A 24,861-nucleotide genomic window follows, 5' to 3' on the forward strand; every position below is an offset into this window, starting at 1 on the left:
GGGCTGGGGGGTCAAGCACATGGGTTGATTAAATGCACTTTCTCCTCTTTGTTCTTGTACATTTGGAAAAGAGGGTCTGAGATCTCCTGCAACAATAAACTAATGTCACGCTATGCTAAAACCTCAATATAGAATACAAACTAAGATGGATTACATCATACAAACAGGCAAATTACAGCTTTATATGAGGTCAACAAATGAAGTCCATTCAGTTTGCTGCCAGTTTTAAATTTAATAATTTTGTCTGGATTTGATTGCATGAAAAATGAAAATTGAGAGGATTCTGACTGTTTGTTCCATATGCTTCCACTTGGTGCTATTATTAAGCAAAATGCTATAAACTCTCATTGATATGCAGAAGATGCTCAGGTATATCTAATCACGAAGCCAGATGAGACCACTGATATATCTAAACAAACATCTTGCCTGTATTATGACTAATTTTCTACACTAATATCAGATCAGAATGAGGCTGTTGTCTTGGATCCATGTGTTGTAGACATAGACAGTCTAGTCCTTTCATTATTCTATGGAGCTAGAACAGTCTCATAATTCACAAATGCACAGGACAAGTTTTACAAATGCACAGACCGATTTGCAAATGCACACATCGTTTCACACATGCACAGAACAATTCACACGTGCGTAGGACAAGATATACAAATGTATTTTTGATGCACACACAAATATAACCTGATTTACAAAAGTTTTTTTGTCTGTGAGCTGCGCTGGATTTGCGTGTCAGGTTATATTTGTGTGTGCATCAAAAATACATTTGTATATCTTGTCCTACGCACGTGTGAATTGTTCTGTGCATTTGTGAAACGGTGCGTGCATTTGCAAATCGGTCTGTGCATTCGTGAAACTTGTCCTGTGCATTTGTGAATTATGAGACTGTTCTAGCTCCATATTATTCTGGATACCACTACATCAGCATCTAGTACAACAGTGAGTTATTTTCAACCAGGATTTATTTGCTTTAATTCACATGTAAAACATGTTTCCATAATTATTTTATTTTACCTTCAAAATATTGCCCAAATACAACAAATACTCTCCCATAGTGATGCAGAAAAGTCAGTGCAGCTATTTGCGACTTTAAGATAATTACTACCTTTCCTTTGTTATGACTGAACAGCCTCCAGCTGAACCGAAAGGCTCAAGTGAACATTTTGATAATCAAGACAGCTCACATTTTCTCCTGTCGTAGTTTTCTTGCAAGTGACTTCTTCCAAAATCCAGGATACAATTTAAAACTCTTTTCTTCACACATAAAGCCCTGAAGAGCTTAGCTCATTCTTATCTTAAAGAACTCACAGTTCCATACTTTCCCAACAGAGTACTTCACTCTAAGACAGCCGGTGGTTCATAGGATTTCTGAAAGTGTGAGGGGAGGCAGAGGCGTCCGTTATCAGGCTCCTCTCTTGTGGTACCAGCTCCCGGTTGTGTTCTGGATGCAGATACCGCCCCCCTACCTTTTGTAAAGCTTATCAGTGGGGCTGGTGACCCTTAGCCACCCCCTAATCACGCTACTAGAGCCCCAGGTTATGAGAGACCTTACATGATACACTGGGCACTTTCCTCCTTCTACTTTTTTTTTACCCTTTTCTTTCCATATGTATTTGTCATTATAAACATTTTGTTTTCTCTTTTGAGTGTCAGAACTGGGTATCTCTGGAGCCACCTAGTCGTGCTATTTGTGACACCTTCAATGATCCAGTCTCGGCTGGATTATTCCTGTTAAAGGGATTTTTTTTCTCTCATCTTGTACATGTTCAAGATGAATGATTGATCCAGTTTGTGGGGTTCCTTAGTTACTTAGTTTTGCTGTTTTTTATGGATTGGAATTATCAAAATGTTGAATTTGAGGATTAAATAGAAGGACCTGGAGTATGAATGTATTACAGTGAATTGTATTGAATTGGAACATGATTTAAATTAATTGGACTGTATTTAATTGGACTGCACTGGAGTCGTGTACCGGCTGTACCGAGGGCCTTCAGATGTATTTCCTCGTAAATTGGAAGTGACTACAAATAAACTGAGTTAACTGAGACAGACAGACGTGTTTTTGCTTATTCTTGACAAATTACTGAAATACAGTGCGGACACGGACATGACTTAATTCAGTATAATTCACTTACTTGATTTAACAAAGACGCTTACAGTCTGCACATCCGTCCAATCAAGCTTTGTCATCCCACTTCACTGTAGATGAGATGAGACAGCAGTGTTATGAAACCTTTTGGATGTATCACTGTAAGGCATTAGCCTGGTGACAAAATGAGAACTTTGTGCACTGGTCCAACACAAACTAGGGCAAATATTACTATTCTATCCTGCATGGTGTGCAGATCTGCTTCTTCCTCATTAGTATTAATAAATCCCACTGTTTCCCATTCACTGGCTCTCCGTCCTTCAGATCAGTTCAGCTCAGAAATTACACTTAGAAATAAAGATAGGTTTTTAAAAAAAAAAGGAAACTAAAAAGGTTTGTACTTATTTCATCCCCCAGATAGGAGCAGTGTCAGGCTCCAGATGCATGGAGGAACCGCATGTAGGAGACCAGGAATACAAGCCTGCAGGCTGCATTGAGACGTGCTCAGCAAAGTGGATTTGATTGCATTACACAAAACAATACATGGAGTAACATCCAAATTTGATGTTTTATTAGGATGTAGGTTCAAAGGGAATCTTTCCATACAGAGACCAAATTCTAAGATTGCACAGATTGCTAAATTCCCACTAAACCAAGGCAAGGTTTTTCAGGAAACCAGAAACAGGGAAATTGAGTAACAGGTCAAAATACAAGGAGTGCAGACTGGACTGCTTGCATACTGCATATGGATTTGCAGCATTTTGTCACATTAATGATAATGCAATTTGCTTACAAAGCTACAGGGTATATCGTGGAAGAGGTTACTAAGAGACTCAAAAAGTAATGACTGAAGAGAAAACAAGAGTTTGTGCTGAGCAAGAGATCAAATGGTGTCGTAAAAATGACTTAAACTCCACTGGAAGCCTCTGAGCTATAACAGAAAAAGTTCCTTTGTGACAGTTCAAAACAGAACAATGTCTTTATTATACTAAGTATTTGTTTATCTCTGTCTTCCTTTGCATTCAGTTTTCCTGAAAATGCTTATGTGTGCTCTGTCTGTACTTCTGCCCAGGCTACCTCCACTCTGCACCCACAAAATATGAACCTATGTTATGAAAAAAGCTGACCTCCTTTTCCGTATCTCTCGGGAGTGTGTTGGCTGCAGGCGAGACTAGAGGAAGAGGTAAAACCTGAGGAAAATGTAGATAATGGGAAAAGGCAACAGTTGACAACAACCTGGGAAAATGGGTTGGTGGAGTGAGAGGTGAGATAAGTGAAATGTTCCTCAGAAAGAGTGGGGTGGGATGAGGAGGTTGAGGAGTCTTGCAGGGAGAAAAGATTGGTGGTAGGATAATAAAGAGGGAAGGGACTAAATTGCAGGGGAGAGGGGTTGTGAGTGGGATTGAGGTGAGGTTACTGCTGGAGGGAGGACGAGCTCCATCAGTCTCTCTTGTCTCAGCTTATTGTGCCCTTAGCATGAGTTCATTTACTAGCCACCCCTGAATGAAGATACACACCGCACAGATACACACCAACCTCCGTCTCCTGTCATTCCCATTCCCAGGGGTGATATTAACACCGGAGCAAACGCTTCCTTTTTTGACCTGCTGCGCGGGGAACTGTATGGAACATTTCACTATGAGGCAGCGCAATATTCTGAGAAATCTGCATGGTGTTATTGTAGTTAAGAATCAAAAAATATCCCCTGCTTCTCAATAGCAGCAGCACCTCAAAGGATCGTCATGGCCCTTCGATGGAGCTTGAATGGTACTGAAACAGCCCTTTGTTGTAACTTTGACGAATACACAAATGATTTTGTGATAAATGTACTGTAAAACAGCTTATAATGTTGTCATAGAAATCATTTCCATCTTTGAATTGGGCCCAAAGAACACATGACTCAGAAAGCCCATACAGTATGTTGCCATAGCAATTCCCAAGGCAGATCCTGGTATGTCAGTCTGAGGAGCTGGCTTCAAATGAAAGTGATTTTTTCCTATTACATATTCTTGTTTTGCTCTGCAGCTGTGAATAGACATATTCACATTTTATGTGTGTATGATGTATGTATGTATCTGTTCATTTATTCATTTTTTAAACAGCATGACTTGAAAAGTAATGCATTTCATTTAAGGTTTCTTTAAGGCCTGCACTGCTTTTGTGTATTTGTCATGTGGGAAGGAGGTTTTTAACATAAGGCAGAGGTTGTGAAAAGATCTATTTTAGGTCTCTTGTGGATCAAGCTGATGTTATGAACCTGCTGCAACCAGGTGCCCGCCCCCCCCCCCCCCCCCCCCCCCCCCCCACAGTACCTCCTCATGCTACAAGAACAAAGAAAAAAACAACAAAGCAGTCAAACACATCAGAAGTGACACCCAACAGTGTGCTAACAGGCTATACCTACCGCAGAGGAATTATGGAGTTGTGGAACTTGTATATTGATGTGCGTGCGTGCGTGCGTGCGTGCGTGCGTGCGTGCGTGCGTGCGTGCGTGCGTGCGTGCGTGCGTGCGTGCGTGCGTGCGTGCGTGCGTGCGTGCGTGCGTGCGTGCGTGCGTGCGTGCGTGCGTGCGTGCGTGCGTGCGTGCGTGTGTTAATTCAGAATCATTTAGTTGGCATAATTTTATTCAAGCTAAAAGAATAGGAATTTAAGAACATACTTACTACTACTTAACAGACGTTTTATGCAAAGCTACAGTAGTGCTAGACATGCTAGTGTTAGAATTTTTTTTTTTTGTTCTCTTCCCGCCCAACCCAATAGTACGGAAGAGTATTAGGGCCAGGCAGGAGAAAAATAAAAATAATATTTTAGAGGAGGAAGATTTTCTCGAAATGTCGAGAAAAAAGTCGAAATGTCGAGATTAATGTTGAAGTACAATTTCGAGAAAAAAGTCGAAATGTTGAGAAAAAAGTCAAAATTTTGTGAATAAAGTTGAAATGTTAAGAAAAAAGGCGAAATGTCGAGAAAAAAGTCGAAATGTTGAGAAAAAAGTCAAAATGCCAAGAAAAAAGTCGAAATTTTAAGAAAAAAGTCGAAATGTCGTGAATAAAGTTGAAATGTGGAGAAAAACTTTATTCACGTGTAATACTCTTCCGTGCAATAGTCTCTTTATACCAGAAAGCTACGTCTAAAAAGACACCATCATGCAATCATCTTGTCATAAGTGCATGCAGCTTACTCGGTGCTGAGTCCTTCGAGGGCGGGACAAATCTTCTAACTAATTCTGATGACCAGAGAAGTTTACTCGATGAGTCTTAAGCTTGCTCTTGAAAGTAGTCCAGACCCTGTCGGATAGAGTTTGGAAGGTCGTTTCACCATCGGAGAACAATGGAGGAGAAGAGTCTGGTACTGATTTCACACCACGTTGTGGTGGAAGCACCAGGCGCCTTTCCCTGGCTTAGCGGAGCTGTGGAGAGGGAGTGTAGCTCTGGATGAAGGAGTGAAGGTAGAGGGAGAGTAGCTCTGGATGAAGGAGTGAAGGTAGAGGGAGAATAGCTCTGGATGAAGGAGTGAGAGTATTTAGGAGCCGTTTGCGTAATTGTTTGGTAGCCAGAAGCAGAGCTTTAAAATTGATGCTGCAACTGGAAGCCAGTGCAGGGAGATCAGCAGTGGAGTGACATGAGCTCTCTTGGGTTGGTTGAAGACCAGACGTGCTGCTGCATTCTGGATAATCTGCAGAGGTTTAACTGAGCAGCAGGAAGGCCGACCAACAAAGGGAAGAAAAGAAAGAGCTGGGTGTCATCGGCATAGCATTGGTAGGAGAACCCATGAGGGCCAAGCAGCGATCCCTGTGGCACCCCTGTTGCCAGCTCATGCGATCTGGACGCTCGTCCTTGCCATGACACCCTGAACACTTAAAGGGGACCTATTATGGCATCTAATACCTATTTTAAACAGGCCTTGAATGTCTTAAAAACAAGCTTTTGATTGTTTTTGCTAAATAAATTACAAAATTCACCCTCTGAGCCATGTCTCTATCATCCCATTCTCTAACCTCATTATCTATGCAGGATTCTGAGTGGGCGGGGCTATGATAGTGAGGCTCTGTGCTGATTGGCTGCCTGAATGACGCGATACACCGCTACGAAAAAATGGCGGAAGCTCCGGCCGGCGGAGTTAGTTGTGGGCGTGGTTTCACGCATCGGAGGCCAACCTATGTAAATCGCATTTTCGTTACGTAACGAAAGGGAGCAGAATCTGAACAGCTCGTAGTAGCCACAAGACACTGGACGGCTCATCCGGGCGGCTGTACAGACACTGCAGAATTTGGTTGCTTTCCTTCTCTGAGTTGGCAGGCTGAGGGGAGACCACTTTATATATGTTAAAGCAAGAAAAAACCTGTTTTTCATAATAGGTCCCCTTTAAACTTATTCTGTCCACAAGAATGCATAATGCATTCAGAGAAAAGGATCCACACTTTACTCCATTAGCATTGTTTATCCGAAGGCACTTTCATATTTTGTTTTGAAAATTACATTGAGCTCTCTGCACAGCAATAATTCATTTAGTTTGCTCATAAATGTGCAGAAAAACAATTCAAATGTTGTCCAGCATGACAGAGATAACTGCCCGGAGACACGGAGCTGCAGTGCCCTTTACCAAAGCTTCATTACATGCATTTTACACTATATTACTGTATTCATAGTATATTTTGGAAAGGTATTTTGAATCAAACTCGACTTTTTGTCCTCTGCTCTTCTCCCTGTATTTGACTAGCAGTTAAATGATCTATGGCAAGCACATATCAGACACAATAATACATTTCATCTGGCACTTTTAGATCTGTTTTCTGCAGCTTGGTGCAGGTTCTTGAGGTCAAAATGCAATGGGCAATTCACTTTTCTCTTTATAGCCGCATGTCAAAGCAGTCTAGGGATGATTGCAAGTGAAGACCATTGCCTGCAGCTTATAATTTGCTTGTCAATAATGCATAAAGTCAGATATATCACATTATGTCTGTTTATTTGGCCTCTCCAAGGTCATTTTGCCTCTTCCTCTCCCTCATCTTCCCATTTATACATCATCCTGTACCCCTCATTTCCTTCCAGCTATAGCTGTCTGAACATTCCCCTTTATCATCCTTCCACTGAGATTCTCCTCACTGTCTCCTAACTCTTCCTCAACCATGTAAATAAATGATGACCATCTTGGCATGATTTTAAGTTAGTTTATTTTCTGGGGAACAAACCCAGACTTCAAAAATCAAATATTCCTTCTCTGCCAGGGGACACATCTGTGCACATTTAAACAGATCTCCAAATGCATGCACACACACTTTGCTGAACACAGACACATATGTGCAACAGTGCAGCTATGCTGCTGAATCCCTGCCGAGCCACCACAAGTCACGGTCCCTTCAAATTAAATAACATCCAATTAGATTCAAGTAAACAAAACATCTCCAACAAGCAGGAGAACGGGAGGACATGGGCTGTGCAGGGACAGGCAAGGCAACAGTAGCACCTCCATAGATTTAATGCAGAAGAGGGGTCAAGGACAAGGAAAAGTGATGGAGAAAAGGTGAAGAAAAGGTGACTAAAAAGGTAAAGCCAGGTACACAGAGGGAGACAGAGGAACCTGCATAAACTCTCTGATGACAACAAGCAGGAAAGTCTGTTATTATGCCATGTGCAGTCTAGATATGCAAGGAGCTAAATGTTTAAGGGCTAAAATTCAAATAGCAGGGAGTGTGGGCGATTACCGTATATGACTGAATGTGTGTGTACGTCTGTGTCTCCTTCTCCCCTTGTCAGGTTACTTTTTGATTCTTAAAGTGAAACATCATGCCTTTCAATTCCTGCATTTGAGTCCTTTTCCAGCACCGCCCCTTCATAAGGAAAGGTGACTGACAGTAATGTACAACTTACAATAAAACCCAAAACAGCTGGGTTATTTTTTTTTGTCTTCATAGCTGTTACTGTCTTTGTTGAAATTATACCAACAAGGAGACATTAAAAAATGAATAATCTGCAGCAAAGTCTGGCAATTCAGTGATAAAGACAGTGACTGCAGCAAAAGAGTGCATGAAAAAGAAGTCTGAAGACTGAACAGGTAATTATTTTATAATGCCTGTGACATTGCTGGGACACCTCAGACTTGGCAGCATCAAGCATCCGAGTTGGCTGGAAAAACAAGAGCCTTAAACAGGAAGAAAAAAGAAGGAAAGTCACAAACTGAATCTGGATCTTGTGACAGAGTCCCAGTGTTGTCTAGTCTGGTGTGCTTCTATTTTTCTTCATTATGGCTGTACATCAATCCATCTTCGTACACTGTCATTTATTTGGAAGCCAGGGGAAATGTGTGAGCTGTTGAACCTTGTTCTCAAGTGGCTGGTTCTGTGCACTTCAACCTGCAGGTAAACCCCACCCCTCAGGTTAACTCAGCCTCATACAGCAGTCAACCCTGCCTCCCCCAGGGGTAATGGTTGGATCTGGACACGCCGTCAGAGTCCCAGTCAAGTCCCACTTCAGCTTTCAAGGGATGTAAGAGCCATTGGCCCTGGCACGCACTGATGCACTCTGTTTTGACTCAACACAGTAAATGTGGCCCCTTTTTTATCTCATGTGATTATGGCGCTTTTACACTAGTACCTACTCAGCCCGACTCGCCTTGCCCTCGTTTCTTTCAATACCCAGATCAGAAGTAGGAGGGTTGGAGCGAAGCTGCTGTGACATTTGTAGCCCTGAGCAGACATGGACTGAGAAAGCTCCTGGTATATTTTTTCATTCCTCGTGGCCCCATCTAGCTCTCTCTGGATATTTTCCTCAGCCACCAGGTTTAAGAAGGTCTCCACCTCGGAATTTGACCACGGAACAGATTTCTGTGTTGCCATTGTTCTGCAGAAAAAATTAACAAGAAGCCGCGAGTCGCTCTTGAAATGAAGTGACACATCCTGACTCAGACATTCTGACTCCAATCGGTGGCCTGTAGTGTGATGATGTCAGATGCAGCCCGACTTAGCCACTTAGAACCTCGGCAGAATAGTTACAGAAAAAGTATCTACTCGATATGTTAGACCCCTAGTGGAAAAGGCACCAAACCGAGTGGAGGAGAGTCGAGTCGGGCTGGAAGGTTCTAGTGGAAAAGCACCATTAGTTTAGCTGGTCAGTGTTCAACGATGCTCGCACACAGAGAAACACACAAAATATGCCAATTAAATATTTACAATACTTTATTTTCTTCATCCATGTAAGGTTTGTGCAATTTTTGGATATAACTTCCGGCTGAGCTAGACAGAATGAGAAGCAACGTGCGACTGCAGCTTAACTTGGGTGTTTGAAGGGATGATGGACTGGCAGCTGCCTGCTTCAGAAGTTAAAAGATCCAAACAGCTTAAACCTACCAAGGTGTGGGATTTATTCATGTTGTATTCATGTGTGTGTGTGTGTGTGGGTGTGTGTGTGTGTCTGCTACGGTGCACCTGGTGAAGGACTTCTGCAGCCACATCCTAACATTTTTACACTGAAATTTCATAGAACTGATATTCTTATGCATTACATTTGATCAGCTCATGGAGAAAGACATGATTTATCACATAATTTTTTCCATGCTATATTTTCGAAGGTGGGAAACACTTCTGAAATGTCATTTAGACCAAACTGACACTGTAAAAGCTTCTCTGAAACCTATAAAATATTAAACAGCTCCAGGCTTTAGGGGCCTCTGTTTAATGCTTGGGGAGACTGGGATAAAATGAGCTTTTAATTTACCAAAACATTGCTAAATAATTTAAAGAGAAAATGAAATCTTTAAAAAACAGAAAGAGTGGATCTTTGGACCGCACAAACATTGCACACAAAAAAGACCCGCAGACATACGGTACAGTATATTGAGCTGGTCGCAGAGCACAGCCTCAGTTAGCAGTTCCACCAACTCTCACTTTTCCTGTCACTTCTCCGAAGTGGGCAATAATTCCTAATTTTACAGTGGTTGGACAACAGGGGCAACAAACTGTGTTAAAGTTACCGTGGCTAATGCCATTACAGGCTGTCAAACACACTTTACTTTAGATGCGTGGCTCCCAGCTTACAGAGTAGTGAGCAGGTAAAGCTTTATTGACTTTTCATCACACTCTGTGTCCTAGTTGGACTAAATGGTATTTTTGTTGAGCAAACACAGCACTTAGAAGAAAAGTGTAATGTTCAAATAAACTAAATAAGTGTGGAGGTTTAGTTCAAAGTGTTTGATATTTTATTCTGTCACTCTCGTCTCCTTGTAGCTTGTGTGTCTGTCTCTACATGTACAAGTACATACAAGTACACTGTATATACTATATCCAGATGCTCTATGATGTCTATTTTAACTATTATTTAACCATCTTGTGTTTTTTTTTCTAAAGTATTTCTTGTTTTACTGTCTGAAGTGTATCATAGAGGGGAGGCCACTCGATACACCCTCTCAGGTTTCTGACCTCTCCAGCACATTTACTTTGATGTTGTTTTTTTTTTTGTTTTTTTTTATTTTCTCTAAAAGCCTTCCATTGTATTTCTTTCTTTTCTTCTTTCAAAAATGTGCAAATAAATCAATCAAATCAATTAAATCAAATTCTGTTGGCATACACTGTGTCGCGTGGCCACAAATTCAAAAGGAAGTCTGAACAGATGGCATCTTTTAAAACTCATCAGCCTTACAAAGTAGCATTGTCAAAATTTGATACAGCAATATTGGCCCATTTTCTTACATAATAAATAACAATAACGCTCACTAACTGTCATCATTGTGTCTGAAATGTTGATGAAGAACTTAATCTTTGCATGCAAATTTTACAGAATACATTAACAGAAATGTAGACCATTTTTCACAGATGTGCCTCAGAAAATAAAAATGTTTAGCTCTGTCAGCATTTATAAATCTTCAAACTGCAGTAGCAGAGTGGCACTCGTGTTCATTTGTGGAACATGTAACGTCTTTGCATAAGTGCAACTGCTCAGCCTGTGTCATTGGCCAAGGCAACTTCCTCAGTCCAAGGTGTTTACCTGGCCACAGGTGGCCACAGGTGGGTGGAGCCTAGCCCAGCTGGCACTGAATAAGAGACCAAAGACAAGTAACCAGACCAGGGCATCCAAAAAATGGACACAATCATGATGAGCAGATGAGCAGCAATAAACAGAAGTAAAACAACACAAAAGTTGGACCAGTCGGCCCATAGACATATAGAAGCAGAAGAATACAAAAAAAAAACTTTGCAATGTACTAAACTGAACCCCTGACATGAATCACTCTTGGGAGCAATAGCTGCATGTTGCCTCACTAAAATAATGCACAGTTGTTCCCTGGTTGGTAGGAGGAACTTGATCGTACCAGTCACTGGAGAGCGGCTGTCTTCCCTCCTGCAGAGGAGTGCAGCCTTGATGAAGTGGCTGGTCTTGATCTTCTCCTTTAAATTGATATGTGTTGCCCAGGTGTGCTTGAGAGCGAATGTGCACCTCCTCTCATCATGTACCGCTGTCAAAGCTTACCGTCAGATGGAGGGACATGGATAGCTCAGTTCGTTGAGTCACCAGGAGAGAAAAAGTTGTTCTTGTGACAGTCCTTTGTCGCATGCCACAGGCAGAGAGAGAATATAGGTGTAAAACAGCATTCATTACCTCGTCTGGATAACTCTGCATCAGCAGGGATGATCACTGTTTCTCAAGGATTTTTCATCCTAAGGTGTGAAATACAAAGCATATTGTACGGAACAGTATTAGGGCCAGGCAGGAGAAAAATAAAAAATAATATTTTAGAGGAGTAAGATTTTTTTTTTTTCATTATGAAACTTCGAGAAAAAAGACGAAATGTCGAGAAAAAAGTTGAAATGTTGAGAAAAAAGTTCAGAATACAAGAATTGGCTTTACGATATTGATTTGAAACACATATCACACATAAGCAGTTGCATAACTTCAGAAACGTACCCTTAATGTTACACTCCAAGGATGTAAGTTAGTTAGTTAGTTAGTTAGTTAGTTAGTTACGGCTGCTACTGCATAGCTGTCAATCGCTCTGCTAACTGGATTTGATGGGCCAGAGGAGACATTTCCACTTTATTCACAAAATTGTATTTCAACTTCATTCACGAAATTTCGACTTTATTCTTGAAATTGTATTTCAACATTAATCTAGGCATTTCAACTTTTTTCTCGAAGTGCACAATAAAAAAAAATCTTCCCCTCTCAAATATTTTTTCTCCTGCATGGCCCTAATCCTCTTCCGCACTATTGGGAGTTTGAGTCCTTTGTGATTTTCTTTGATTCAAAACCATGTGGCCGAACTTCCAGCCTGACTGCAGGCCTAACCTAGCGTCTACAGACAGCTGATGTGCAACAGAGGTGTGACATGATACTGTGACACATAACAAAACAGATCATTTTCATTTTGTAAAGCTAAATGTCTGGAGATATTTATCGAGCAGCTGACATTTTCTTTCTCCCTCTTCCACAAAAAGTTTGAAAACATGCTCTCTCCTCCAAAAGTCTGCAAGTGAAATGCAGTCACTTTTGAATTAATTATGCAGCGTTGCAGACATAACCTTTATCTGGGCTTCACTCCCAGCTCTTGAAGCTGTTGTGTATTTTACATAACACATGTTTAGTGGTGTGTTTGTGGAACGGTTGTTCATTAAATACCCAGGATATTGTCCATCCTTTGAGCTGTGATGTTAGGGGCTTTGATGTTAGGGGTTATAATGTTCCTAACATCAAATGTCAGGTCCATTTACAGCTTACACCCGTTTTTGAGAGATTTTTCCAGATATCTGTTTATTGTTTATTTGTTTATTTATTGAGATCCCCATTAGCTGCAGCAGAAACTGCAGCTATTCTTCCTGGGGTCTTAACAAAGTAATGCAATACAAAAGAAAAAAATAGAAAAAAGAACTTAAAAAATAAAAATACAGAATAAGAGCAAGAAGAAAAAAAATATATATGTATACAAAATCAATCAATATTTTAAGAATCAAGACAAGAACAGAAACCAAGTCAACTATATCCTCCCCACATATACCTAATATATACCTAGTATATACATATATATATATATATATATATATACACACATACATATATATACATACATACCTATACATACATACACACATACATATACCCATCATATAATATTCTATCATATCTAACATTCCAAGTCAGTTCTATATTATATTCACACTGTATTCGACACCTTTGCACGCTCCCACTGTAATCGCTTTTCTACACAGAGACATACCATAAGCTCACAAAGGAATGGGAGTCCTAATTGTTTAATACGTCCTCCTACTCACAAATCTGAACACACCAGTGATTGAAAATTAACCTTTTTGGGGATTTTAGATTTCATTCTGAATGATTCCTGCAGCGCAAAACTCTGGCTGACAGGATCTTGCGTTTTCCCTGTGGAAGACCATATCTGCTCCAGAACTTGTAATTACCATGGCAGGTCCGTAGAGTGGAATGGATGATGACAATATCTAAATGCTAATGAAAATGAGGTTAGATTTGGAGAGATGGTAAATGTATTATAAAACAAGGTTGTGATCGGAAACAGTAATCCATTATACCTAGATTTTCACTACAGGAGGGAGCAGGAAATAAGATCAGCGAACTGCTGCTCTGACCTCTGCAACTCGACAAAGTTAATACTTATGCAGAACGCATTTCAGCCTGAACAGGTTTACTTAAAGTGGAGCACCACACTTTGCAAAAACAATCATTTTGCATTGTTGCCGCTTTGACCAGAGACTTAATTGAAACAACAAACTTTGTTTAACTTCAATTCTTGTCAACAACAGTCTGAGGGATGATTTTTTTTTGGAAGCACATTATCATCACCTCTACTGCCTGAGGAGAAAATAAATTGCCATATCTGAACACGAGCTTTGAAATGCTAATGGCACCTGCAGCTGTGACCTCTACAAAGACTCTTTAAGTCAATACATTTATTCTGGAGTGTTTCGCTTTTATATCTGCAGCTACAAACATGTCTTGTCTTGATTTCTTTTTTAAGATCGACTTTTAACTGTACATCACTCTGAATATTTGCTTGACAATCTCCACAGCAACAGTCTGATTAAATAACAGTGTTTAGTTTGTCTCGCAGGCTATGATTTAGTTATGATCTCATTTATGTTTTAATTAAACTTCAATGGACTGGCATGCCTCTATTAAGGAGCAACAAATGGATCTGACAGAGCAAAAATTACCAAACAATATGACAGACACTTTTAACTGTAGGCATGACTCCCTGCATTGATCCGCTGCGAGGTTAGATTCTGTGTGTCCCTGTAGTTCCATAAAGGTTAAGACTTCCTCCTGTGATTCCTATTTTTATATTTCTGACGCTTAAGGTTTGGCCAATTGTCAATTCTCTAAGGTCACGTGGCAGGATCTAATCATGAGTGTAAAAATCCTTGTAATACTCAGGGTGAAGTGTTTGATTCAGTCAGCAGGGAACTGCAGCATCATGGGTCAGGATGCTGATAATAAGTCAAATTCTTTGCATCACTGCAGAGGATTGTATTGAAGTAAACACAAAAAATGAGGTGTTGACATTCTCTTATTGTTTGACTAAATGATTTTTTGTTTTTGTGAATAAATTGTAGCATAATAAATGTTTTTTGCTCACCCGCTCTGACACCCAAAAAAGCCAAATGCAATATATTGGATTTCTGCAAAAGCTGAAAAAATTGACCTAAACTCCCTGTGAGGCAGAAGTGATCACCTGCAAGCACAGCTGTATCCTTTCAGAGAAAAAAAAAAGTTAAAATGCTCAGCCAGATGGACATTTGGGAGAGCAGATGGATTCCCAGAATATGCCAGCCATTATAAAGGAACCACCTGGATAGAATACAGGAGTGGACTGAATTTAACAGTTTTCAACCATAACACATCTAAATATTTTACATTTTATTATGTATTCATCCAGAAGGGATTGCAATGTCACTGATGTATAAATTAAAGAGTCACAGAATAGACTGATGAGAATTAAAATTATGTCAATTGTATGCGACCACCTTTACAATCAATTTTGAGCCCATGTTTTATATAACCTTTATCAAATTATTAAATGAGGGAAAATATTTTTAAACAATATTGTTTTTTGTCTTCAGCCGAGTTCAGAAATCTTCTACAAGGAACTTTAAAGCTGTAGCAGATACTGTATATGTATCTTCTTCACCATATGCACTTTGGACAAAAGGTTATCTTCTCAATTTTTTTCCTCTCACTAATACACAACATTAGGGGCACCGCTAGGGATTTTGGGCCCCATGAAAAGAATCTTTACAGGGGCCACAACACAGTGTCAACCATTTTGGATGCTATTTTACATACAATTATGCATTTTAATGGTATTTCTGACTGTCATTACCATATTTGTGAAAGAAGAACAACATGACAGATGACATGAACAGTAGGGGAGGAACTGAGCACTGTGAATACTGTCTGTGACAAACCGCCAGTGCGCTACCTGCGGCTGATCCAGTTGGACTGATCCAGTTGGACTTACCAAAACAAATAAAGTCATGTTACCAAGACATTGGAAATAAAACATTTGTAATTATATGTTAGTTAATAACTTAATGTCATTATTTTTTCTGTATTATCATTTCATCATCATTAGAGACCTCTTTCATGGGCCCCTAGAATCCGTCTTCTTTACACCCCCTTTTCGGCGCCCCAGCGCAAGATTGTCAAACATGAAATTTAATTCGGTGCGTGATAAATAAAAGCAACGACTTGTCAAATGTGATAATCCTAAACCAGAAAATATTCTGCACATTTTTTGATAATAGAGGATCAATTGATCAGCTTCTTGGTGAAGCCTTAATATCAGATGAAGGCAGATGAGCCATTAAAGCCATGTAATAAAAATGAATATCAATAACATGAAAAGGCTGAGACAACGTTCCAAAAGAGATAAGAAAAGACCCCCTGAAGGAAAAAGGTGTTTTATTTAGCAACATTATAGGTTCCACACTGAAACTGTCATGGTTTTTTTGGGTTTGTTTGTTCCTGGTTTATTTTGAAAGTCTGTGTCCTTGTGTTTTAGTTCTTCCCCTAGTTTATCTGACCTGGGTTTTTGCACCTGTGTCTCATCAGCTCTTGTGTGGATACTGTATCTTGTCTCTCTAGTGGTCAGCTCTGTTTCTTCCTGTCTCCCTATTGTTTCTTGCCATGGTTTCTGTTTGGTTACGCCTGGTTGATTTAGTTTTTTTTTTGTTTTCTTTGTTTTTTCTGGCTATGAAACACTTTTGTTGAATAATTTCCTTTTGTTTGGACCCCTACCACCTCAGTATCCTGCATTTGGGTCCTACATTCCCTGACATTGTGACAGAAACTACTGTATCTTTTCTGTTTTTGATCCAGTCCTTGGTTCATCGGTTTTAGGTAAATCACAAACTAGTCCTCCAACTTAGAGACAATAAGGTGATGCAAGACCAAGGATGATGATAAACTAGATCTTCACATGAAGAGTTAATTCAACCATTATGAATATAGAAAAATGTTAAATCAATGTGATTCTAAACTAATTAAAATGTAGCTCTTTAATGATATATTTCTGCCAACAGATTCCCCTAAATACAGCTCAATACATCTTTACGATGTGTCAACACATAAGTTAATAAAAGCCCACAAGACAAGTATAACTGCCTACCACTTTTAATTTCTAAGATATCAAAAGCAACATTAATTGTTATTATATGTATACGTTCAAAGCAAATAGAGATTGTTTACCACACTTAAGTGTATCTTTTTCTGTCTCCTCCAGTATATTCAAGGTCACAACATAAACCAGTCTCAAGCTACTGTGACATTGTTGTAGTTTTGTGTGGTTTAAAGATAGTCTTTCAATAAACAAAACCACCCAGGAATCACCATTACAGATAGTGATAAAACCATTATTAGAATGGTTTTATTGAATTATTTATATTTTTGTATTTGTTCAGGTTCGAATAAACATGTGATTTTAATAATTAAAAAGATCAGAAACAGGTTATATTGATATTTTGGAGTAGGAGTAAAAAAAACAATGACGATTAGTCCTTATCAATCCATAGTTATGGATTTATTACAGTTAGGTTAAGCAAGAAAAAAAATTAGCTTCTCCTTCTTTCTACAATCTTTCTGCCTTTGAAAAAGTTTATATCTGATTTCAGAATCAGAATCAGAATCAGAAATGGGTTTATTGCCAAGTTTGTTAACACACACAAGGAATTTGTTGCGGTGATTGGTGCAACGCAATACAAATATAAAAACAAATATATAAGAGATAAAATAAGCTGTATAAACAATAAAATAAAATGTATAAACAGAAATGTACAATATGATGTTTTAAAGTGCCGGATGAGTCTGTACAAAAAGTGACTTAGGATGACTTAGGACAGATAAAATTATAGACAGAAATGTAAAAATTAGGTTTTTGAATTTGAACAACCATCCTCCGCAATCAGGTTATTTGTAAATGCAGGGATGAGGCATTTTGCCTCACCTGTATTTGCCAGGCCTTTGCAGCGGGAGATCCCTTTATGAGCGGCTTTCAGCACCATGGACAGCGGAACCACAGCCCGACACGTTTCCAGAAAACTTCTGGTTCTTCAGCACCATTTCTGCCTGAATCAGAAGGAAGCCTTAATTTGTCTAAGTTTCTATCTCTAGAAAGTGTGTCCAAACTCTTTGTGGAACTTGTTAGACATGCCCAGAGTGGTATGAGATCACCACACTGAAACATTCATGACCCAAATGTGCTATCTTTACTTTTCAATGGAGCCTCATCTAAAAAGCGGCAGTGTGATGGATCATGGCAGAGTTACAGCCCCAAAGCGCCAATACAATGTATTTATCCTGCGCAATCAGCCAGAGGGGTGTAGACTTGGTATAGTTGCATAAGTTGCACCACTTTAACTAAGACAGTGCAGCAGTGCTGGAGACACTTCAACCTGAAGGCAAAGACTGCACTCCAGCCGCTGCGGTCCTGCTGCTGGGGACTTATGTAATTACTATGCGAGTGTAAATGGGATAATAGTGGTGTATCCTAATAAATGGAACAGGACGGGAGACTCTTAACACTGGGTAAATGAAGACTGTGTGGAGGAAGCTACCTAGATTGTGAAACCTTCAAGAAAAAGAAGAAAAAAAATGAAGATTAAGATGGGTGGTGGGAGGAAAGAAGAGGAGGGGGAAAGGCACACTGCATCATTTAAGTACTGCGGCTGATGTCATTTCCTAAGCACCATAATTGGACATCAGTGACTCTTACAGCTGTGAAGAAATAGCCAAATGGAGACACACATTCACACACACGGTGACGCCCCCAGGGGAGAGGTTGCTGCTTCATTGATCCATTGAAACTTTAATTGCTCACACTTCTCTCTCTCGTTCACTCACACGCGGACACATATACACCTGAGAGGATTTCCCAACTGAGAGCCAGCGTATCCAAATTCTACGCTCACCTATATCCACCGTGTGCTGCTGTGGCCCCTGCCCCGCGTGGCCCCTCCCTTCCCGGGGAGAATCATCAGATTAGATGGGTTATCTCCGAGCAGCGGAGATAAATGCAGCGGGAGCCGCACCGGGAGATCCCTTCTTCCCATCATTTAACGCGTGACCGACCTGAGCTGGGCACCACCTTCTGTTATCAGCTGCAGCCTGACTTTGAATCGCGATTTCTTTCTTTTATTTATTTATATATTTATTTCCCCTTGTATATGCTGAGAGGCGACCGTCTCAGAGCCAGACCCGTGGGTGGCTGCGGGTGCACCCGTCTGCGCGAGCTCGTACAGGATTTGGCACCAACTGCTTCATCCCCAAAAACAAACCGAATCCCCCAAGATGTGGAGATGAAGACTGAGGTGTAGAAAAAAAATTCATGTGGCTCCTGATTTCAGGGAAAAACCGAGGGATTTTTCTCACCGCCATTCGTCTCCTGCTTCACCTATAATAACCAGTTGATATTTTTGTTTGGGTGGGAAGAAAGTGTGGTAAAAGTGCGGGGTGCGTGCACCGGTGAGCCCCCCGGGTTAGGTCCAGCACTCAGACTGAATGAGTCCATCTCTGGCTGTTGGACAGACTCCCCAAAAGCGCTGGACATTTCTGCAAATCAACCCCCCCTTCCCCTCAGCCTCTCTGCCGCCGGCATCCCACCCGCACGGAGAGTGGATTCGGACAGCGGGGGACCAGTGACTCCACAGGCAGGTACGTGGGTGTGGGTGATGGAGGTGATGGAGGTGATGGAGGTGATAAAGGTGAAGATCGAGTCCCAGTGCGCCGCTCCTCCCGACGGCCGCAGAGCCGCGCGGGCGGCGGCACCTGTTGTAAACCGAGGGGCGTGCATGCTCCTGCGTGAGAGTGTCCGTGTGTATATATAGATTTCCGTGCATATCATGATGTGTGCTGTTAATTATTTGACTATTTGAACTTATTCCGAGGATGTTTGCCCCTGATCGCGGTGGTGAGTTGAGCGTCAGTGCGCGCTGCGCTGCGGGGGTTGGGGCTGCGTGATGTGGTGATTATAGGTCCATCAATGCCATAAGTGTGATTACAGAGGACATTTCTCAGGATGCCAATCCATCAAGCAATATATATGTCCTGCCTTGTTGTGACTTCAGCCGAGCCGGTGGCAGTTCTACACCGGTTCTGATCAACTGGATGGCTGCAGTCCAAGACCCCAAAACCCCCCAAAATGATCTGAAACTCCCCATCAAACCGCTTGTTGACCAAATTCTCATCAAAAACTCATCATCCCATCTCTGGAGGTGACCCCCCTGAGTGGTAACAGTTGGTGCTTATCCTTCATCAGCACTGGAGTTGTTCAGGCTCTAGTGTGTGTGTGTGTGTGTGTGTGTGTGTGTGTGTGTGTGTGTGTGTGTGTGTGTGTGTGTGTGTGTGTGTGTGTGTGTGTGTGTGTGTGTGTGTGTGTGTGTGTGTGTGTGTTTCTGGAGTGGTAGGGAGACTCCAGCTGTGCTCCCTCCACTGCAGATGTGGCAGACCGTCAGACCATCGCGGGGGTCCAATACAACATCCTTGTTGTGTCTTTCAGGCCACCTGACAGAAGGACACGTCCACGTGTCTCTCGGCTGATCTGCTGGAGAAGCACAGCCCAAACTGGTGCAGCAGCTGATGTGTCAAATGAAGAGAGCAGGGTGACCCCAGGGTGAAGTTCAGGAGAGCTTTAGGGGACGGGACAGGCGGGCCATGAAGGGCCTCTCTCTGTGCTGGATGGTTTTAGACTGCCGTCTTGACAGACAGCTGAAATCACAGCTCTGCTGTGGCTCCCTATCTGCCCAAGGTGACTTAAGATGATGACAACATGGCATTGAGGAGGAGCAGGAAAGCAAGGGCAGAACAAATAATTCAATCCCCGTGTATTATTCAATTACACTATTGGTTTAGAGTCTATAACTCTATTAAGGAGCACTTTTATTGTCCGTTGCTTGTTGATGTAGTTCTTGTCCTCCTTTGATCCATAAATTTATTCCTTTCTTTGTTTTGTGGGACTCTGTGGTTTATAGCAACGTGACAGATTACAGAGCGGTTGATTACTTTTATCCAGCGTTGGTGCTTCAGCTGATCAACTGCGGTCCCTCAATGTTTTTGGCAGGTGGCAGAGGCCTTGATTCGAAAACTGAAGACACGAGGCGCATACTAATGCTTCCGCTGCTTGAAGTCAAAAGAGAATTATTTGTTGATTTATCTGTTATCTTAGACCCTCTACAGATCTCATACACATCAAAGAAGCACTGGATGAAGTTAAATCACATAGTCTTGGTTGTTTTGATGGTTAATTAGTAGCTGAAGGGAAAGAGCATGTTTCCCTTGATCTGAAGGTTTGATTCTGCTTGTCATAGTCACACTGTGCATGCGCTGCTAGGAAAAAAAACACGGTTGCGACCCCTTTCCTGCAGTCTGTTAATGCATTTTCCTCCATGGGGACAAGTGAGCACATCATTCTCTTTTCTTCATTCCCAGATTTTTGGCTGAATCTCGGGTTGTTCCTCTCCCTTCATCTCTGTCGGTCCTTTTGGGGTTTAAATACGCTCTGATCACCTCTGTGCAGACTTGAAACTGGGCTCCCTGGCGTGTAGGTGAACCCAAAGTTCAAACACTGTCAGTCAGCCTACTTTCATTTCCTCCTTTCATCCCCCACCCCATCACCACCCACACACACACATACCTGCCCGTCTTTATGCCACCACTCTTCTTGCACTCAGGCAACGGGGACAATGGAGCTTATCAGATGGAAGTTTGCTGCCGAAGCCTGTCCCTGTCAGCTCTCATGTCCATCGCTGTGATGAATCAGGGATTTCACAAGTTGAGGGGGGAAACACAATTCAAAAATATATGGGAGAATAATAGATAGTGACAGAAAGAATGAATCAGTGTGACATATTTTCTTTTGTATGTGTGCCTGTTGGATTTTCTGTTGAATCTTTTTTGTCCCTGTGAGGGTTTACAATTGTAAGAGTTGAAATGATGAAACAGATTCTCATCTTAATTTTATACTATGTGTATGATCAATTTTTCTTCTGGTTAGATCATTTCAGAAAGCTGTTCTATTTGAATAGTTGAACAATTTGAGCATTTTCCAACGTTATAGCAAAAATAATTAGCTATAAAATAAATTATTGTTCCACTATATTTTTTCTTCTTCATATTTTTCTGAATGAATAAAGTACTATATATTCAAAACAGAAGAAATATAATATATAAATAAAACACATGCATATAATTGTGGAGTCTAGACTATCCAACACTGTGAAAACTTCCTAGTTACTATTATAGTTAGCAGTTATTATTCTAAAACATCACACTGGAAGGTGGTGTGAAAAGCTCTCTTTGACCATAAATATAAACATTTAATATGTGGATTGTAAGATTGGCATACTTGCTGAGCAGCATTGGTGACTATTGAGAGAGTGTGGCTTTGCCAGCTAACAGTAAATGTACAAAAGGGAAAGTTAATTGAACAAAAAGAGGCTTTTCACTTAAATTGTTTACTTATTCACAGCTCAAACAAAAACCAAATAGGAAGTAATTTCTCGCTGTGCAAGGTCTCAAGTCGGATTTACTTTAATACATCTTGGAGATGGCAGGTAACTTCTAAAAGGGCATTTCTCTGAACATTTGGTTATCAACATTTGAATGACTCATTAACACTAAAGGAAATGTTTTCAAGAATATTCAAATATTAAAAAATTACAAGCGTTTTTTTTTACTTTCATAGTCCCAAATGGTTTGTCTGGAAAACATTGGAATGGGTTTGCCCATATTTATCTAGCAGAAACCCCTTCCAGCTACTGTCACATCTTTTTAAAGCACTGCTTTTGAATTTTTGTGTTAAGTTACAACTCCCCAGAGACTGGTGCTGAGAGTAATCGCTCACATGAGTGTGGTTTCTTTGTAACATAATAAAAATACAGATAAAATGTGTAATCTAATCATGAATTGTTACCTTTTTCAAAAAAGACTTCTTCACATTGAGATACGTGTGCGTTTGCAGCTCTGCAGTTTTTGCAGCTTATTTACAAAATATAAACACAAAGGGAAATTGATGATAGCAACAGACTAAAGCAAAGCTGGATGAGAGATGTTGTAGCCATTGTGCTACATCACCTTCATTATTTGGGATCCAAGGACTTGAATTGTTACAGTTATGATGAATAGAAGATTTAAGCGGTTCAACAGTTTGTGTTTGTCACATTATTCTTTTCTTTGTGTTACATTTACCCTCTGGACTGCAGGCGGTTCAAATGACCCTGTGAACCCTTGTTTTTGTCCATTGTGTCTGACATTGGCAGCGTGAGAGAAAGATTCAGCTAAATCCCCACACACACATGCAAGCTCCTCCTAACATAAGGACTGATGCAACCCCAAACCTGCTAGATTCTGCACCCTTTACTTTACAAGTTTGAAAGGTCATTCTCATCTTCGGCACGTAGAACCTGAAGTCGTGTTTTCCCTAAAGGAAGCTGAGATACGGAAACATCAGACCAGAAAATGCATCTTCTGTCTTCTGTCTAGGAATTTGGCAGTTTCAGCGGACAGTTGTTTTTTTAGCTTCCCTTTTCTGTCATACATTGTCAGGTTACATTTCTGGATACCGCATTGTGTTGAATGAATGCATGTTTTCCAAGGTACCTCGGAGCCCAGGAGGATGTATTGATCACAGATGCATAACAGTTCTCATGCCATGCTGTCTGAAGGCTCAAAGGTCAGGGAAATCTAGCAGTGGTTTTTCAGATGTGGGTTTTACTCGCAGTCTACGACTCCTTCCACAATGAATCATAATTTATATTTTGTTTTTAATGGATGTATGAGTTAGGCACAAAGGGATGAGCCATCCTTTTTTTTAATCTAATTTAAACCCAGTTTTAATTTGGTAAGTGAACACATAGAAAATTACTTATTTTGTACTTCTTAATTAAAGATTCAAATGAATTTAATTACTTTTTTTCCTCCCTTTTTTGTAAACTTTCCAGCTTGGGTTTGTGATAAAGCTTTAGTGAAATATTGCCCAGCACAGTAACATCAGCTGTTGTTTGCTTGTCCTTCGAGGACACATAGTAATTCAACCTGCCATTATTCACACCCTTTCATGCCCTCCAGAGGAGCCAGACCCCCAACTTTGAAAATTGATGCTTCATGGCGCACTGATGGATGTGATAGAAGCCAGAATGAGAACATAAGTGCGGGCCAGAATGGGTCTATGTGTTTTCATCTCACTGCCCGAGATTCCTGTCTGCAGAGCAGATACATGCTGGTGACCAGAGCAGCATCGATGTAGAGGAGGAGAGGAAAGGCTTGAGCAGGCCCTGGAAGAGATGGACCGAACAGCAAATTTCCTCAGAGCTTACAAACTACATATGTGTGTATTTACACTCCTACACACATTGCTCTCCATCCCCGCCTCAATCACGCACTCAATTTCCACGCCTGCTGTCTGCTCCAGATCATCAAACTGGACTATACTACTTTCTTTTTTCACGGTCTCTGCATCTTTTTTTTCTGCTCCGCTCTGATTCCGAGCGAAATTGAGGATTCAGGTTTCAAATAACAGCAAGGGCAGGAGAGGAGAGCGACTGTTTACATCTCAAGCATGTTTCCTGTCGCAGAGACCTCCCCACAACCATCCCCATCTCTCCTGTCTGGTAGCTGCCTGCTCACACAATACTCTTGGGATATCTATCCCTCCCACGCTCCCTATCTTCCTCTCTACCCTTCACCTCAGTTCAGCGTGTACTACTGGCGGTAACATAACACTGAGCATACAGCGTCACCTAAATGTTAGCATTTTTCTATGGAAGAGCCTTTATTGAGACAACTCTCATGAATTAAGCCAGGGAATGACTGTGATCTTGCAACAGCAGGAGCCGTGGCTGACTGACACTTGTCAAGGTGAAGGGTCTCTTGATGAGGTGTTTAGTGACAGCTGGGATTACTATTGGGACAGGAAGTCACAAGATCTGACAGGGAAGGTTAGAAGCAACAGCAGGTGAGTGAACTTTTGCCTCTGTGGACCGAGGAGACTGACAGAGGAGCAAGTGCAAGAATGAGAATAATTGAGGATAATGAGTTGTGCTTGTATCATTCACAACAATATTTTTTTCCTTGATTCATAATGTGATTACATCATTTGTCACTGGGACTCTGAGAAGCGGCGACAGCAGTGAACAGAGGCAGCATAGAAGGAACAATGTTCCCTCTGCAGGAGCTTGCGTTTCTAAAAAAGCCTCATGGCAACACTGGTAGCTATTTCTTTTAAAAATCATCATTGGGATCTAGGGCTGGGCGATA

The 24,861-nt window shown here is 41.0% G+C and overlaps 1 protein-coding gene across 1 annotated transcript in view; it reads left to right on the forward strand.

Moving 5' to 3' along the window:
* Positions 1–18,399: 18,399 nt before the first annotated feature.
* The window catches only part of caln2 (calneuron 2), a 43,435-nt gene continuing 36,973 nt past the window's right edge, over positions 18,400–24,861 (forward strand). The window contains exon 1 of the mRNA XM_061739751.1: positions 18,400–19,263. The gene's annotated coding sequence lies outside the window, so the exon portion shown is untranslated. The remainder of the gene's footprint in view (positions 19,264–24,861) is intronic.

The sequence above is a fragment of the Cololabis saira genome, chromosome 14 (assembly GCF_033807715.1).
Source record: "Cololabis saira isolate AMF1-May2022 chromosome 14, fColSai1.1, whole genome shotgun sequence".
Taxonomy (NCBI): domain Eukaryota; kingdom Metazoa; phylum Chordata; class Actinopteri; order Beloniformes; family Belonidae; genus Cololabis; species Cololabis saira.